This window comes from Zingiber officinale, chromosome 10A, assembly GCF_018446385.1.
Source record: "Zingiber officinale cultivar Zhangliang chromosome 10A, Zo_v1.1, whole genome shotgun sequence".
Classification (NCBI taxonomy): domain Eukaryota; kingdom Viridiplantae; phylum Streptophyta; class Magnoliopsida; order Zingiberales; family Zingiberaceae; genus Zingiber; species Zingiber officinale.
Window position 1 is genome coordinate 64953257 of NC_056004.1, and position 18193 is coordinate 64971449.

Sequence of the window (18193 nt, forward strand, 5' to 3'; positions counted from 1 at the left end):
AAAAAATTTTTTGAAAGTTTTATTCTTCGCACGGATCCGGTGGTGGGGTTTCATGGTTTCCGCGACGCGAAAAAGCAGTTTTCGCGGCCCGAAAAACCCAACAAGTTTTCCTTTTGGCAAACTGATCATCCAGACCGTTTGGACTTTTGCTCAGCATCGAAAACCTTAGGACTTCCATTGGACTTTCAAACCTCGACCCGTTCAGTCTTCTCCCTAGTGTCTGCGACCTCTAGGATTTCCACCTAGTGCCCTCGATCCTAATTAGAGTTTTGCCTGATGTCCTCGATCTTCCAAGATTTCGCCCAGTCCTTTGGATCAGGACTTCCTTGTCTATCCACAACTAGGATTTTTCACCTGCCTAGTATCCACTAGGACTTCTTTTTCCTACCCTCAACTACGACTTTCACCTAGCCTAAAATCACTTAGGACTTTCATGCAACTCAATCAACCTTATCAATACAATAACAAACCTTAACTTTTAACCTTTTGTCATTATTAAAACTTACATTCAATCATCTGATGTTCCTTATACTAACATGCCCAACATCAATTAGTCAAGAATTCAAGATAGTCTCAAATATTTAAGTGGGATGTATAGAGTTTATCCATTCATTGAGCCTATGCAACTTTAGTCATTGTAATATTCAATTCTCTTAATTCATTTTAATTACATCATTTAGATTTATGTTTCCTCCCACTAACCTTTACACATTCATCTCTATTAGCTGGTCTAGCTATACAATGTATAACTTTGCATAGCTAATGAAGGGACAAGATGTGACCCTAAATAGTTGGAAAAAAACGACTTTTATATATGGCTTAAAAAAGTTTGGTTTGCATGAGAAACTACTACTGCATTAACATAAGCTAAAAAACAGTTATTTAAAGGTTTATATTGTAGGCTCATTTTTTACGTTAGTGAGCAAAAAGTTTGATAATCAATACTCCAATTTTACAATTTTTAATACTATATAGAGGTTTCTCACATGCTATTTGATGTATGTTGTCATCTTTTTTTGTTTACTTCTTGAAAACTTTTCAGCTTAATGCTCATATTTTTTTCTTATTTTAGTTGGACATGAACATTTATTCTTAAAATTTTATTCTGTAAAAGCTGATGCTTCTGAAGAACTGATTTTTGTTGTTTGCTTCCCCTTTTTGGTAGATTTGCACACTCAGGTTTCAATAGCCTTTGGGGCTAACATGTGAAGCTTGTGGTGCCCCAAAAACTAAAGTACATCACATTTTTCCTGGTGAATCTTGCTGACAAATTTGGATTGATAGAATTTTTTGGAAAGGGTAGACTTAATTCGACCAAATAAAGAAATATTTGTTTGTTGAGGATGCAATAGGAAGCACAGTCGCTTAATTATTTGAGTTATAATTTTGTGTGATTATATGATTTTATTGATTTTATCGATTTTATCATCTATATTTTTGATGCAATGAAATCATGTTACTAAACGAATTTCTTCACTACAAAAAAAAAGCGAGATTACCGATGGAATTTTCCGTCGTAATTCCATCGGTATAGTCGTTTAGTGACGGAATTACAACAGAAAAACAGTTGTCGGAAGGTAATTTGTCGAAAACGAATATACCGACGGAATTGAAATTCTGTCGGTAAATACCGACGGAATTAGGATTTCCGTAATAAAATTTACCAATGAAATTTATATTTCCGTCGGTAAATCATGCCGAAAAATAGTGCTTCCGGTGGTAGTGATTACCGACGGAAACGTTGTTCCGTTGGTATTTACCGACGGAATTTATATTTCCGTCGGTAAATATTTTGTAAATACCGGCGGAATCATTTATTTGCGTCGGTAAATACCAACGGAAACGTTGTTTCCATCGGTAAACCATTACTATAATTACCGACGGAATAAGTATTCCGTCATTAAAATAAAAAAAAATTACGAGAAAAAATTTATATATATTTTTACCCTGTTTACAATCCATATATACACTAAATCATCACATACGATAACATTTCATATATACAAGCACATACAAACAATCACATCCATACACACAATTACTTTCACACCTACAAACACATTTCATACATCTTAATAATTCATACAATTCGTACAAACATAAATAAATTATAGCATCCATACAAACTAAACTATCCAAATTTCCATATCTAAATCCAAATTTACAAAATCACATATTTAAATACATACCATGATAGAAAATACTCCAAATTATACATCCACATACAATAGAAAATCCTACAAAAAGTAAAATGCAATAGAATATGATCAAATTTATGAATAAGATAAAATTTTTGTAGTGATTTATGTATAACTAATTTTGATACCTGGATAGAAATGAGCAGATGATGATGACGATGATGATCAATATGTCAATAGGAACTCCTGAAACATAAAATAATATAATATTTAGAAATGTGCAGATTAAAATATCAAAATATAATAAATATAATTTTGTAATACTACAATGAAATGCTGAAACCTAAAAAGAATGATGCATGCCTCAACTATTCATGATTAGATCTTTCAAAAATACTCAAACAAACAAAGAAGAATGTTAATAATTAAAAATAAGTAGGAAACACTACTTACAAAAGGATGATTCCTCCAAAACACTGGTAAAGACTTCCTCTAGAAACCATTACAATGACACTCGTCAAATATGCAAGAAAGGAAGTGAGAGCAATGCACTAAAAAAATATAATGTTTACTAATTTTACATGTCAACAAAAAAAGATACCTAGATCATATTTTGGATATCTACTGATGGTGACGAATTATTCCTGAGAAAATGTAATACAATTAGAGGTGAGCAGATTATAATTAATATTAAAATAGAATAAATATATTTTGTATGTTTTATAAGTGATAAACAAAAAAAGGTAAGTTATAGTTACACAAACTTAATTAGAGTCCTGTGGGTCTTGAGTCTCTTGTAGAAGAAGAACCAGGACGAGCCCTGGCTCTAGGATCTTCAGATGATTTAGAAGTCTTGGAAATTGATGAACCTATTATAATTAGTTATAAGCTGACACTATCCTTGGAACAATTTTAGATTCAAAAGCTACTAGATTGTTCCGTTGGGAGAAGGATAAAATGAAAATATTCTTACAAAGAGATGAAGGTGGAACGAAGCGAAAGAGGTACAACATTGAATATGCAACAAATTTTATAGATGTGAGCCCTTTGCTATCACATCTGTAAAATTTGTTGCATATTCAATGTTGTACCTCTTTCGCTTCGTTCCACCTTCATCTCTTTGTAAGAATATCTTCACCTTATGCTTCTTCTAACAAAATAATCTAGTAGCTTTTGAATCTAAAATTGTTCTAGAGGATAGTGTCAGCTTATATCTAACTATATTGGATGTTATGTTGGTATAGTACCTAGTTTTGATTTTGGTTGCATCAGAAGATGTGGTAACGAATTAAATGAAATCAAATAATCGAGTGTTAGCTAGAGTCCTAGAGCCAATCATTTGATGATTGTATTTTGGACTTGTTGTATCATATTCTATATAAATAAAGGCATTTGGTTATTTGTTATTATACTTACTTGTATTGGTGCCAATAAACTAAGTATAATAACGTCCTTGAGTAGACGGTTCTCACCTATATCAATCGGTTAGTTGAACCGATAGTGAGATGATATAGGGAACACTACTCTTAATCATTCCTAGTCGAGTATTAACATTCAGGGACAATGTTAATGCAATAAGACTAGCATGTAGGTCAACTCGATGACTTGATCTCACAAGTCATGGATATAGAGATATCAAGTTGACACATGGGTATACATTAGAGAATGTATACTGAATGACCCGCCATGAGAAAGTATCATGGATCGTTATATGAGTGTCATATACTTTCTCATGTGGCTATTAGTATGACTACTAGTCCTTAGACCTGAAGTCACCATAGATCCCTACATAAGGAGTTATGTACTTTGGTTTCGTCAAACGTCACCCGTAACTGGGTGGACTATAAAGGCGATTACTGGGTATATAACAAATTATGCAGAGGGATGTGAGTGATGTAGATGGGATCTATCCCTCCTATATGACGGGAGAGACATCGGTATTCTTGATAGAGTGAGACCACGAAGTGCATGGCCATGCCCAAATGAGTCAATATAGGATATTGAGCTCATTTGATTTAGTGAGTCTACTTGGAGTTCAAGATTTAGATTGGTCAGAGGATGACACGGTCTATGCCTCACATTGATCAATCTAGATGTCTAGGATAGAAGGACAATGTCACAAATTGTGATGAGTCACAATTAGTAGTCACAAGGTGATGTTGGATCTCGACATTTCTTGTAACTTGGGTAGTAATGATGTGTTGCTAGATACCGCTCATTACTTATGCTCCTAAATGGGTTTAGGGCATTGCAACGTTACAAGAACCTATAGGGTCACACACTTAGGACAATTAGATGGAGATTAGGTTCATATGATGAACCAAGAGGATTAGATTCATTTGATGAATCAAATTGGATTAAGAGTAATCCTAATTGAGCTAACTTGAGTTCGACTCAAGTTGATTCATGTGTTCAATGAGTCTAATTTACATTTTGACTCATTGAATCAATTTAATTAAATGAATTAGATTCATTATATTAAGTTGGCTTGAATCAAATGGTTGGATTCGATCAACCATGGAAGAGATTTGGTCAAGTTTGACTTGACTTGAGAGGAAGATTAAAAGTCAAGTTTGACTTGACTTTATGCCACCTCATTGGTGAGTTGGCAATGATGTGGACCAATGATGTTACTCCACATCATCATGGGTGCCACCTCATGGAAGTTACAAAGCCATTCTCTTTAATGGCTTCATATTAATTGCAATTAATGCAATTAATTTGGGAGTTTCACAATGGAGAGTGGCCGGCCACTTTTGGTTTGAATGAGAATTCATTTTTCATTCAAGTGTGTATCTTCTACCTTCTTCCTCTCAAGCTCTCCCTCTCCTCCTCAACTTGGCCGAACCATACATAGGTGCTAGCACACCTTTTGTGTGGTTTTCTCCACCTACGTGTTCGTGTGGATACTTCTAGAGGAGTATCTATCTTGATACTCTTGAGATCCGGCACCGTTTGGACGAGCGGGAATGCGAAGGGCTTCGCTTCAAAGGTATAAAAGTTTTTCTTCATGTAGATCTAGGTGTAGATCTAAGTTGTAAACTCGTACTCGTAAATTTTGTTCTATACTCTTCGCACGAGATCCGTTGGCTAGGGTGATTCGGGGTTTCGCAACGCGAAAAAGCGGTTTTCGCGGCCCGAAAAATCCAACAGTGGTATCAGAGCCACGTGCGAAGCTTGTACGAGTTTAGTTTTTATTTTTATGAAAAATAAACATTCTGTGAATTTATGTAAATTTATGATTTTATGGTTTTTTATGGGTATTTTTCTCGTAGAAGCGAAGCACAAGTGTCTCGGCACTTGTTGGCTTCGGCTACCGGGAAGAATTTTCAAAAACGGCTTTGTTTCGACTCAAAACTTTTTGGGACAGCGGGCTAAGGCGCTCTTGTATCACTTAGGAGCAGCTCGCGAGGGTTAGATCGCGGGTAGGGGTACTACCCCTAACCCCGCAAGGGGATTTGCTCTGCGATTGCGCCCGAAATCGCTAATCGGGACCGCCGGGAAAAATTTACTCATAAAATCTGTAAAATACAGAAAAATTACAGAAATATATAATTTTGAATTATATATTAATTTTGTGATAGTCATGGCCCAAAGACCCAATTTGATTGGACAATTTGTGTTGTAATTCATAATACGGCCTGCGCGCCGTGATGTGATGTGCGTGTTGTATTTTATTTTATTTTTGGTTTATTTTTCGCGACCTGCGCGTCGTTCCTTTCTTTTATTCTGGTTGTAAATTAGATTTAGACTCGAATGTAATTCGAGTTTCAAAATTGTAATGTACAAAATTGGAGCTGTGGAAGGTCCACTCGAGACGGAGTTACGAGGAAGGTGCGAGCAACACAAGGTGGTCAAAAGGAAGGTGCTTGAGAAGTTGACCTTAGGTTGACCATCCGATCTTCTCATTGGCTTGAGAAGATCGTAGTAGGGCCATGACTAATCACAAAACTTAGTTAATTACTTGTGTATATGATGCATGTTTAATTAAGTAATTAATTAGTGCCTAGCGATTAAGATTAGATCTAAATCGTGCACAAGATGCACCCTTACGATTAGATTAGATCTACATCGTGTACAAGATGCACTCTATCGATTAGATTAGATCTATTTCGTGTATATGATATAACATCATTTAGATTAGATCTAAATCACGACAACTCAAAATGTCTAGCATGCCGTGATACCTACCACTACCTCGATCGCATGATGTTGTTGAATCTGCCAAAGCAGAGCAACACATACTATCTTGGTAGGGTACGGAGGGACAATCTTGGTCCCGCCTATCAACGCATGGGCGAGTACAAACTCAATTAGATTGAGTATTCCTAGTTTACTCGGTTGGATCGAGTACAACTATAGGCATTCTTCCAATGTTTGGAAAGGTAGGACAAAATCACGTTTATATTAATTCTCGGGCGTATTAGCCAAAGCTAACTCGAGTTTTAATATAAATGCGGATTTCATCCTATAAACAAGAGTTGCATAGAGATGTAATTGTTAATCGTTACCTACCGATCATACTAAGTCTTAGGCGTATTAGCCAAAGCTAACTCAAGGGTTAGTATGATGTTGATCTTGTCCCACATGAATTATAGAATTCAGTGGGAGCATCATTTAGTTAAACGCCTAAATAAATGATTAAGAATATGATACTTATTTCTGTATTTATTTCTGTTGTAGAATTATCATGACGTCGAACACGAACATCTTCTCTCTGCGTTCTGTCCTTAAGAAGGGCAAGCTCAACGGAGCAAATTTCTTGGACTGGTACAGGAATCTGAGAATAGTTCTCACTCAGGAACGTAAACTGTATGTTCTGGAGCAGCCCATTCCGGAGGCTCCTCCTACCACTGCCACGCGAGCAGACCGTGATGCTTAGAAGAAGCATCAAGATGACGCATTAGATATGTCTCGTTTTATGCTCACCATGAACTCGAGCTTGTAAGCAACATGAGTTGATGGAGCTCACGATATGGTTGAACATCTTTGTCACCTATATCAAGGACAAGCAAGGCACCGGAAGAGGAACTCCAAAGAATACCGGAAGATTTTAAGAAAAGAGAAATAAGATTTCTACTTAGGTATACATGTTATAGAAGTCAACCTCTATTTCTTCATCATGGGTATTAGATATCGGATGTGCTTCACATTTGTACTAATGTATGCTACCGAGAAATAGCAGGGGCATTTAAGGGTGAGATAGACTCTACGAGTAGGCAATGGAGCACTGGTTGTTGTAGGAACTTACCATCTATCTCTTCCTCCGGGCTTGTACTAGAATTAGATGATTGTTGTTATGTGCTGCCTTGACTAAGAACATAATTTCCGTTTCTTGTTTGGACAAGAAAGGATTTTCGCTTATAATAAAGAACAAATGTTGTTCCGCCTATTTAAACGATATGTTCTATTGTAGTGCACCTCGATAAACGGACTCTATATTCTAGACCTTGAGAGCCCTATCTATAACGTGAATACCAAGAGGTTCAAGTCAAATGACATGAACCAAACCTACCTCTGGCACTGTCATATAAATGACAAGCGCTTATCCCAACTCCATAAGGATGGTTTGTTGGACTCATTTGATTTTGAATCATATGAGATATGCGAGTCATGCCTACGAGGCAAGATGACCAAGACTCCCTTTAGTGGGCACAACGAGAGAGCAACTGATTGGTGAGTACTCATACATACTGATGTATGTGGCCCTTTCAATGTTTCGCTAGAGGCGGTTATAGATACTTCATCACATTTATTGATGACTTCAGAGATATGGTTATGTGTACTTGATGACATATAAGTCTGAATCCTTTGAAAGTTCAAAGAATTCAAGAATGAAGTATAGAACCACTTGGCAAGAGTATTAAGATACTTGATCCGATCGAGGTGGAGAATACCTTAGCCATGAGTTTCGTGACTACCTAGCTGAGTGTGGGATTCTATCCCAACTCACTCCTCCTGGAATGGTGTATCCGAACGGAGGAATCGTACCTTATTAGATATGGTACGATCTATGATGAGTCACACAGATCTTCCGACATATCTATGGGGATATGCTCTAGACACGGCAGTTTTCATTCTCAACCGAGTTCCATCCAAGGCCGTGATAAAGACACCATATAGGATATGGACTGGGAGAGATGCCCAGGTGTCTTTCATGAGGATTTGGGGTTGTGAGGCTTACGTTCGACGTCAAGTCTCAGACAAGTTAGGACTCAAATCTGGCAAGTGCTACTTTATTGGATATCCCAAGGAAACTAAGGGATATTACTTCTACATTCCCAGTCAGCACAAGGTAGTTGTGGCAAAGACTGGGGTCTTTCTAGAAAGGGACTTTGTTTCTAGAAAGACTAGTGGGAGCGCGTTTGATCTTGAAGAAGTTCAAGATGCGAACAATAGCACAGATGTCTCGATGGAAATTAAACTGGAACCACAAAGTGTTGTGGATGATGTTGTTCCAAAAGGAGTTGAGGAACAACAACAAGTTCAAGTAGACATACCTCTTCGCAGGTCTGATAGGGTACGTCGTCAGCCTGAGAGATACTCATTTCTCTTGTCTGACCATGATGACATTGTGCTCATAGAGGATGAGCCTACCACCTATCAGGAAGCTGTGATGAGACCAGATTCCGAGAAATGGCTAGAGGCCATGAGATCCGAAATGGAATCCATGTACACTAACCAACTATGGACTTTGGTTGATCCACCTGAAGGGGTAAAACCCATTGGGTGCAAGTGGGTCTTTAAGAGAAAGACTGACAAGGATGGACTTATCTATAAGGGTCGCTTGGTAGCTAAAGGTTTCAAGCAGATTCATGGTATTGACTATGATGAAACATTTTCTCCAGTAACGATGTTTAAGTCCATTCGGATCATGCTTGCTATTGCAGCCTACCATGACTATGAGATATGGCAGATGGATGTCAAAACCGCGTTTCTGAATGTAAACCTGCTCAAGGATGTGTACATGACACAACCCCTGAGGGTTTTGTAGATCTACAGCATACTAGTAGAGTATGCAAGCTGCATAGGTCCATTTATGGACTAAAGCAAGCTTCTCGGAGCTGGAATCTTCGATTCGATGATGCAATCAAGCAGTTTGGTTTCATCAATAACGAAGATGAACCTTGTGTTTACAAGAAGGTTGTAGGGGATATAGTTGTCTTCCTCATATTGTATGTGGATGACATACTACTCATTGGGAAGGACATCCCTAGCTTCAATCTGTCAAGACATGGCTAGGGAGTTGCTTCTCAATGAAGGACTTAGGTGAGGCATCCCGCATTCTAGGGATACAGATCTATAGAGATAGATCTAAGAGATTACTTGGCCTAATTCAGAGTACATACATTGATAAGGTACTCCTTCGGTTTGCCATGCAGAACTCCAAGAAGGGATTTCTGCCGATGTCACATAGCGTGAGTCTTTCGAAGACTCAAGGTCCCTCTTCTAGAGAGGAGAGAGACCGCATGGATCAGATCTCTTATGCTTCAGCCATAGGATCGATCATGTACGCCATGCTATGTACTCGACCTGATGTCTCGTATGCTTTGAGCATGATGAGCAGATACCAGTCAGATCCAGGTGAAAGTCACTGGATAGCGGTCAATAATATTCTTAAGTACTTAAGAAGGACTAAAGAATATTTCTTGATATATGGAGGCAATGATGAGCTAGCTGTAAAGGGTTATAGTGATGCTAGCTTCCAGACCGACCAGGATGATTATAGATCGCAGTCGGGGTTCGTATTTTGCATTAATGGTGGTGCTGTCAGCTGGAAGAGTTCGAAGCAGGATACAGTAGCTGATTCTACAACAGAAGCCGAGTACATTGCTGCATCAGAGGCAGCAAAGGAGGCAGTTTGGATCCGCAAGTTCATCACTGAACTTGGGGTGGTTCCTAGCATTGCTGACCCTATTGAGCTCTATTGTGACAACAATGGAGCTATAGCACAGGCGAAGGAACCTCGCTCACACCAGCGGACCAAACACATACTACGGCGCTTCCATCTCATTCGAGAGATCATCGAGAGAGGAGATGTGAAGATTTGCAGAGTACCTACAGAGGCTAACATTGCAGATCCCTTGACCAAGGCTTTGGCACAGAGGAAGCATGATGGTCACACTAGGTCATTGGGGCTTAGAGCCTACACTGATTGGCACTAGTGCTAGTGGGAGATTGTTAGCTAGAGCCCTAGAGCCAATCATTTGATGATTGTATTTTGGACTTGTTGTATCATATTCTATATAAATAAAGGCATTTGGTTTTTGGTTATTATACTTACTTGTATTGGTGCCAAATAAACTAAGTATAATAACGTCCTTGAGTAGAAGATTCTCACCTATATCAATCGGTTAGTTGAACCGATAGTGAGATGATATAGGGAACACTACTCTTAATCATTTCTAGTCGAGTATTAACATTCAGGGACAATGTTAATGTAATAAGACTAGCATGTAGGTCAACTCGATGACTTGATCTCACAAGTCATGGATATAGAGATATCAAGTTGACACATGGGTATACATTAGAGAATGTATACTGAATGACCCGCCATGAGAAAGTATCATGGATCGTTATATGAGTGTCATATACTTTCTCATGTGGCTATTAGTATGACTACTAGTCCTTAGACCTGAAGTCACCATGGTTCCCTACATAAGGAGTTATGTACTTTGGTTTCGTCAAACGTCACCCGTAACTGGGTGGACTATAAAGGCGATTACTGGGTATATAACAAATTATGCAGAGGGATGTGAGTGATGTAGATGGGATCTATCCCTCCTATATGACGGAAGAGACATCGGTATTCTTGATAGAGTGAGACCACGAAGTGCATGGCCATGCCCAAATGAGTCAATATAGGATATTGAGCTCATTTGATTTAGTGAGTCTACTTGGAGTTTAAGATTTAGATTGGTCAGAGGATGACACGGTCTATGCCTCACATTGATCAATCTAGATGTCTAAGATAGAAGGACAATGTCACAAATTGTGATGAGTCACAATTAGTAGTCACAAGGTGATGTTGGATCTCGACATTTCTTGTAACTTGGGTAGTAATGATGTGTTGCTAGATACCGCTCATTACTTATGCTCCTAAATGGGTTTAGGGCATTGCAACGTTACAAGAACCTATAGGGTCACACACTTAGGACAATTAGATGGAGATTAGGTTCATATGATGAACCAAGAGGATTAGATTCATTTGATGAATCAAATTGGATTAAGAGTAATCCTAATTGAGCTAACTTGAGTTCGACTCAAGTTGATTCATGTGTTCAATGAGTCTAATTTACATTTTGACTCATTGAATCAATTTAATTAAATGAATTAGATTCATTATATTAAGTTGGCTTGAATCAAATGGTTGGATTTGATCAACCATGGAAGAGATTTGGTCAAGTTTGACTTGACTTGAGAGGAAGATTAAAAGTCAAGTTTGACTTGACTTTATGCCACCTCATTGGTGAGTTGGCAATGATGTGGACCAATGATGTTACTCCACATCATCATGGGTGCCACCTCATGGAAGTTACAAAGCCATTCTCTTTAATGGCTTCATATTAATTGCAATTAATGCAATTAATTTGGGAGTTTCACAATGGAGAGTGGCCGGCCACTTTTGGTTTGAATGAGAATTCATTTTTCATTCAAGTGTGTATCTTCTACCTTCTTCCTCTCAAGCTCTCCCTCTCCTCCTCAACTTGGCCGAACCATACATAGGTGCTAGCACACCTTTTGTGTGGTTTTCTCCACCTACGTGTTCGTGTGGATACTTCTAGAGGAGTATCTATCTTGATACTCTTGAGATCCGGCACCGTTTGGACGAGCGGGAACGCGAAGGGCTTCGCTTTAAAGGTATAAAAGTTTTTCTTCATGTAGATCTAGGAGTAGATCTAAGTTGTAAACTCGTACTCGTAAATTTTGTTCTATACTCTTCGCACGAGATCCGTTGGCTAGGGTGATTCGGGGTTTCCGCAACGCGAAAAAGCGATTTTCGCGGTCCGAAAAACCCAACACCGAGGCCATAAAGGATTTTGAAGTTGAGGTTCAATAGCTTATTGATACTTAGTTCATGAGTCAATACAATATCATATCAATTCAACAAAGCCCATGTAATAAAAATTAGAATTCACAACCAATTGCATAGCCTCATCTAACTACCATGTAAGCCCCCATATAGGGGAAGATGTGTTGGTTCACACAAAGATAGTCTTCTCAAGATCACACTTGAATAATGTTATGAACAAATATGCTCTACAAGATCCTATCAAATAATACAAGTGATGTGGCATGATTTAACGTTTTGCTTATTACATATATTTACTGCATCAATAAGATGAAAGATGAACTAGAAGGCACAACTATACAGTTGGATAAAACATCATCTTCCATTATATGTATCTAATAAAATATTACATAATTCATATTAACAACCAAGAAATGAAATCTCAAACATCTCAAACATCAATATTAAAACTCTTCCAGCTAACATTTATATAATCAATATTAGCAACCAAGAAATAAAATCTCAAACATCAAAAGAACAATCTCATAAAATTAGACATACATTTATACTCACTAAACTGTAATATCCTCACTCTTCTAGCTACATCAGGCCTATTTTCGGCATAGCCACTGACCACTTGCTGGCAGCCAACACAGCCATCGATCGGTACAATCACGCGGTCGCTTGCTAGCTACCGGCACAGCCGCCAGCCACTTGCAAGCGCTCAACACAACTGTCATTCGCTTGCAAGCGCTCGGTACAACCATAAGCCGCTTGCAAGCACTCGACACAGATGTCATTTACTTGCAAGCCCTCGGCACAGCTGCTGGCCTCTTGCTAGCAGCTAGCCGGCACAGCCATCGGCTGCTTGCTAACAGCCGGCGACAAGCGGCCGGCACAACCACCAGCGTGCGGCTAGCGGCCGACAAAGCCGCCAGTCGTGTGCTAGCAACTGGCGGAGAGGAAAAAAAATGGAGAGGAGAGGAGAGAACTTACCCAAAGATCATCGGAGAGGAGAGATCGCGCTGGAATCATCGAAGAGGAGAGATCGCGCCGGAATTGCCGAAGAGGAGAGATTGCACCTGAATTACCGAAGAGGAGAGATCGCGCCGAAATCGCCGGAGAGGAGAAAACCGAGTGCACGATAGGAGAAGGGCCAGTGCCCTAATTTTATTTTTGCGATTACTGACGGAATATAATTTCCGTCGGTAATCCTGATATTTTTGTAGTGTAATTTAATTTCAGGATTACCGATGGAATATAATTTTCGTCGGTAATCTCCGATGGAAATTATATTCCGTCGATAATCCTATTTTTCCCCCTGATAATAAATAGTTTCCATTATTTTACCGATGGAAATTTAATTCCGTCAAAAAATAATACCGACGGAAATTTATTTCCGCCAGTAATATTTTTTGATGGAATTAAATTTCCATCGGTAACATGATTGAAACTATTAAGATAACAGGATTGCCGACGGAATCTAATTTTTGTCGACGATTACCGACGGAAATTAGATTCCGCCAGAGATTACTGAAGGATATTAGATTCCATCGGAGATTACCGATGGAATAATATTCCGTCGGTAAACCTGATTATTTTTGTAGTGCTTATTATTAGTTTGGATTATTACTAAGTGAAATCAAATTATTTTTGTGTGGTATTATAATTATGTATGATATCTATGTAAAATACCGGAAATAGGTGAATATTAATAAGGGAATTTTCCGGAATTTTTGAAAATTTTTCGGGAATTTTCCGGAGCTCGTATGGACGTGTTGACGGGGATAAAATTTGGGTTCCGGAAAAGCCTGTTTAGACTATCCCATTTAAATGTGGAAAATTTGAATTTCTTAATTCCTTTTCTTTCTTTATTTTCCCTTTTCTTCATTTTCTTTCCGCCATTCTCTCTTCCTCGCCGAAACCACGCGCGCCCGAGCCTTGTTCCTCGCGCGAACCCGAGCCCTAACCGCCGGCCACGGCGGTTTTTCTTCCTCCCCTTCCACTTCTTCTTCTTCTCCTCTGCCCGAGCCGAACCCTCCTTCCCTCATCTATCGCGACGCCGGTCTTCTCCACATCGACGCTCTGCCCTAATCTCTTCGCGCCGATCGCCTCTCCCCCCGCCCGGAGTAGTGCCGATCCGGCGACGCCATCTCTGTGCCCTAGCCGCCGTTGCCGACACCCGAGCAGGAGCCGAGCGATTCCTTGCCCTAGGTGCCGACGCCGCACCTTTTTGCCCTAGATCCACCGCCGGCCACAACTCACAGAGCCGACGCCGAGCAGTGTCGGCGATTCATTCTCTGCCCTAGACTCACTCAGCACCGCCGACCTTCTCCATGCCGAGCTCTGCACAGAGCCACCGCTGACCTAGCACCGTCGCCGACCCATCTCCTCTCCTCTTACCGCCGGCCACAGCCCCGAGCAGTGACGATCAAGTTGACAACTTCTCTTCCCTTGTGCCCTAGCACTACCATCGGCACAGTGTGTGCATCCCAGCCGTGCCCTAGGTTTGATCTTACAGTCGTGCCCTAGGTTTGATCTTACAGCCGGCCTTGCCTCCTTTTTCTCGGAGACAAACCGATTAAGGTAAGGTTAGGTTGTGTAGATTAATTAGGTTATATGGATTTAGGTTTTGGATTTTTCTATAAAAAGGGTTGTTTGGGGTTAAGGTAATTAACCCTAATTAACCGTTAGAAAGGTTGAGGGATATGGTTTAGGGTTTATCCCTAAATTTCTATTTAGGATTTATTTAGCTATTTGTTTGTATTCTAGCTAAATAAAAGTAAATGTATTTGTTTAGACAGGGCTCTTATTCGAGACGGTATCTCGACGTCGGATTGGACATTTCTTATTTGAAGGTGGGTACTTTTGACTTATTGTCTTTGATATGCATAGTAATGAAATTAACAAGTTGCATTAATTGTGTTCCTCATTTGTTTCAGTTAATCACTACCCGATTACCTAATACCTGCTTGATTGATTGTTTGTTTTACATTTCGTATTGTTATGTACCTGATTACACATGCTCATAGGGGTAGTGATATAATCATGCTTCACCATGTTCAGGACCTAGGTGTGATACCTTATCTGATCTATGCACCCTTTATATGATTTACTGACTATGGTGCACATCATATATGTATATAGATTTGGTTCAGTATATTACCATGCTTAGTGTCATGCACCATTCGCATGATTGCATGTTGTGTGATAAATTGCTCCATTATTGTCGAGCACATCGCCAGTTTCATCACTGTTTGGTGCTCCGTTGTTGACGCTCATAGGTAGCGTGACGCAGCGTGGTAGCACGTCAGTTTGCTCTTCCGGTGCTCCGTTGGTCCGCTCATGGGTAGTGTGATGCAGCGTGTAGCACGTTAGAGATCCCTCCCCGTAATAGTGTACCGGGAGATGAGAGCATTGCGCTCCCCCATTTATGATTTAGGGTAGGAATATGTGTGTACTCTGACAGCATCCCGTTCACTCGGTCACTCATCAGGGGTAGTGATGCAGAGTGCACGTTAGTCACAACCCTACCCACTCGGTCCCACTTTTGTTGTGAGTTGGCTGACTGGCGTCAGGGGTGACCATGACATTGGCATCATATGCATGATGCATTTATTGCTTGTGTTTGTGTTTGCTGCATTTATATGTTGCATATTGTTTGGATACCTATGTTTGACATGCATACAGGATTTCTATACCACTCGGACTGTTTGTCCTGATACCCAGGTTCTAGTTAGTACAGTTTCTCTCCTGTTTTACTTCGGTTTGCATTTACCTTTATTTTATCAGGAGACTGTATGCATGATTAGTGCTAGGTGTTATTTCCTTATTTTGCATATCAATTGTACCTGCTGAGTGTTGGACTCACCCCGCCTCCATTGTTGTTATATTTCAGGAAGATGCTGTCAGGAGAGAGTTCTAGTTGCTAGTCCCCTGAAGACCCCGAAGACTTATGGATCTTTTGGTTTTGTTTTGCTTCTTATTTGACCATGTTTACACTTGGTTTTGTTTGATACCTGGATATTGTATGGATTATCCTTGTTTATGGATTTTTATTCGATATGTTTTACTACATGCCTGTTTGGACGGCAGAAGAGGTGAGTTTGTTGGATTTGTGTTTTATGAGTGTAGTGGAGTAGGAAAAATCGGATTTGAGCTTTACGAGTGTAGTTGAGTAAGGTTGATTTCGAGTCAGAGTATTATTGTTCTGTTTACTTGTTATATAAACTGCGTGGAATGTCTGTGATTGTATTTTATTTCTGCTATTATTTCAGCCGCATGTGGCTGAGGTATTTGGATATGTAGAAAGTTTCAGATGTCCGCCGTACAGGGGAGATGCTACCGAAATTTCTTCGGACAGGGACTCCTCCAGGGCGTGAAAATTTAGTGGTATCAGAGCGAGGCTTTACGATCTTTGTTTTCGTATTTTGGATAGTTGGTATAACCTGATACCAATTGATATGGTATCACAGTGCCAAAGTTTGGCGATATTTGTTTGATTTCCGTGTGTTGGATTTTTGAGATTTATCTGATACCAATTTATTGGTATCAAAGCAGGGTGTGATACCCGCTTTTAAGTATTCTGAATATATTGTGCTAGCCAGGTTTGCTAGTCAAATTGGGCATTTTCGGATTTTCGTTATGGTTATGTTTCGGATTCCCGTTTAGGATTTATGTGGATTTCCGACGATGTTTCTTGTTCGGAATTTTGAGGTCAAAATGTTGGGGACTGGACAGCGACGGAACATCTCCAGATGGTAAATAGGTATGTGATTTAGTTTACCGTTCAGCATTTATACTTTATATCTGTTGTTTGTACTTGCTGATGGTAGATAATGAAATTTGGGGATCAAATTATTATTAGTGGGGGAGAATGTAAAATACCGAAAATAGGCAAATATTAATAAGGGTATTTTCCGAAATTTTTGAGAATTTTTTGGGAATTTTTCGGAGCTCGTATGGACGTGTTGACGGGGATAAAATTTGGGTTCCGGAAAAGCCTGTTTAGACTATCCCATTTAAATGAGGAAAAGTTGAATTTCTTAATTCCTTTTCTTTATTTATTTTCCCTTTTCTTCATTTTCTTTCCGCCATTCTCTCTTCCTCGCCGAAACCATGCGCGCCCAAGCCTTCTTCCTCGCGCGAACCCGAGCCCTAACCACCGGCCACGGCAATTTTTCTTCCTCCCCTTCCACTTCTTCTTCTTCTCCTCTGCCCGAGCCGAACCCTCCTTCCCTCATCTCTCGCGACGCCGGTCTTCTCCACACCGACACCTCTGCCCTAATCTCTTCGCGCTGATCGCCTCTCCCCCCGCCCGGAGTAGTGTCGATCCAGCGACGCCGTCTCTGTGCCCTAGCCGCCGTTGCCGACACCGGAGCAGGAGCCAAGCGATTCCTTACCCTAGGTGCCAACGTCGGCCACAACTCACAAAGCCGACGCCGAGCAATGCCGGCGATTCATTCTCTGCCCTAGACTCACTCAGCACCGCCGGCCTTCTCCATGCCGAGCTCTGCACAGAGCCACCGCTGACCTAGCACCACCATCGACCCATCTCCTCTCCTCTTACCACCGCCCACAGCCCCGAGCAGTGACGATCAAGTTGACAACTTCCTTGCCCAAGTGCCGCCGATCTTCCCTTGTGCCCTAGCACTACCACCGACATAGTGTGTGCATCCCAGCCGTGCCCTAGGTTTGATCTTACAGCCGGCCATGCCTCCTTTTTCTCGGAGACAAACCGATTAAGGTAAGGTTAGGTTGTGTAGATTAATTAGGTTATATGGATTTAGGTTTTGGATTTTTCTATAAAAAGGGTTGTTTGGGGTTAAGGTAATTAACCCTAATTAACCGTTAGAAAGGTTGAGGGATATGGTTTAGGGTTTATCCCTAAATTTCTATTTAGGATTTATTTAGCTATTTGTTTGTATTCTAGCTAAATAAAAGTAAATGTATTTGTTTACACAGGGCTCTGATTCGAGACGGTATCTCGACGTCGGATTGGACATTTCTTATTTGGAGGCGGGTACTTTTGACTTATTGTCTT

At 40.0% G+C, this 18193-nt stretch overlaps 1 long non-coding RNA gene across 1 annotated transcript in view; it reads left to right on the forward strand.

Moving 5' to 3' along the window:
• Positions 1-1339, forward strand: part of LOC122026103 — an 18805-nt gene extending 17466 nt beyond the window's left edge. Inside the window, exon 3 of the long non-coding RNA XR_006124021.1 lies at positions 1166-1339. This is a non-coding gene — a long non-coding RNA (uncharacterized LOC122026103). The remainder of the gene's footprint in view (positions 1-1165) is intronic.
• Positions 1340-18193: the final 16854 nt, after the last annotated feature.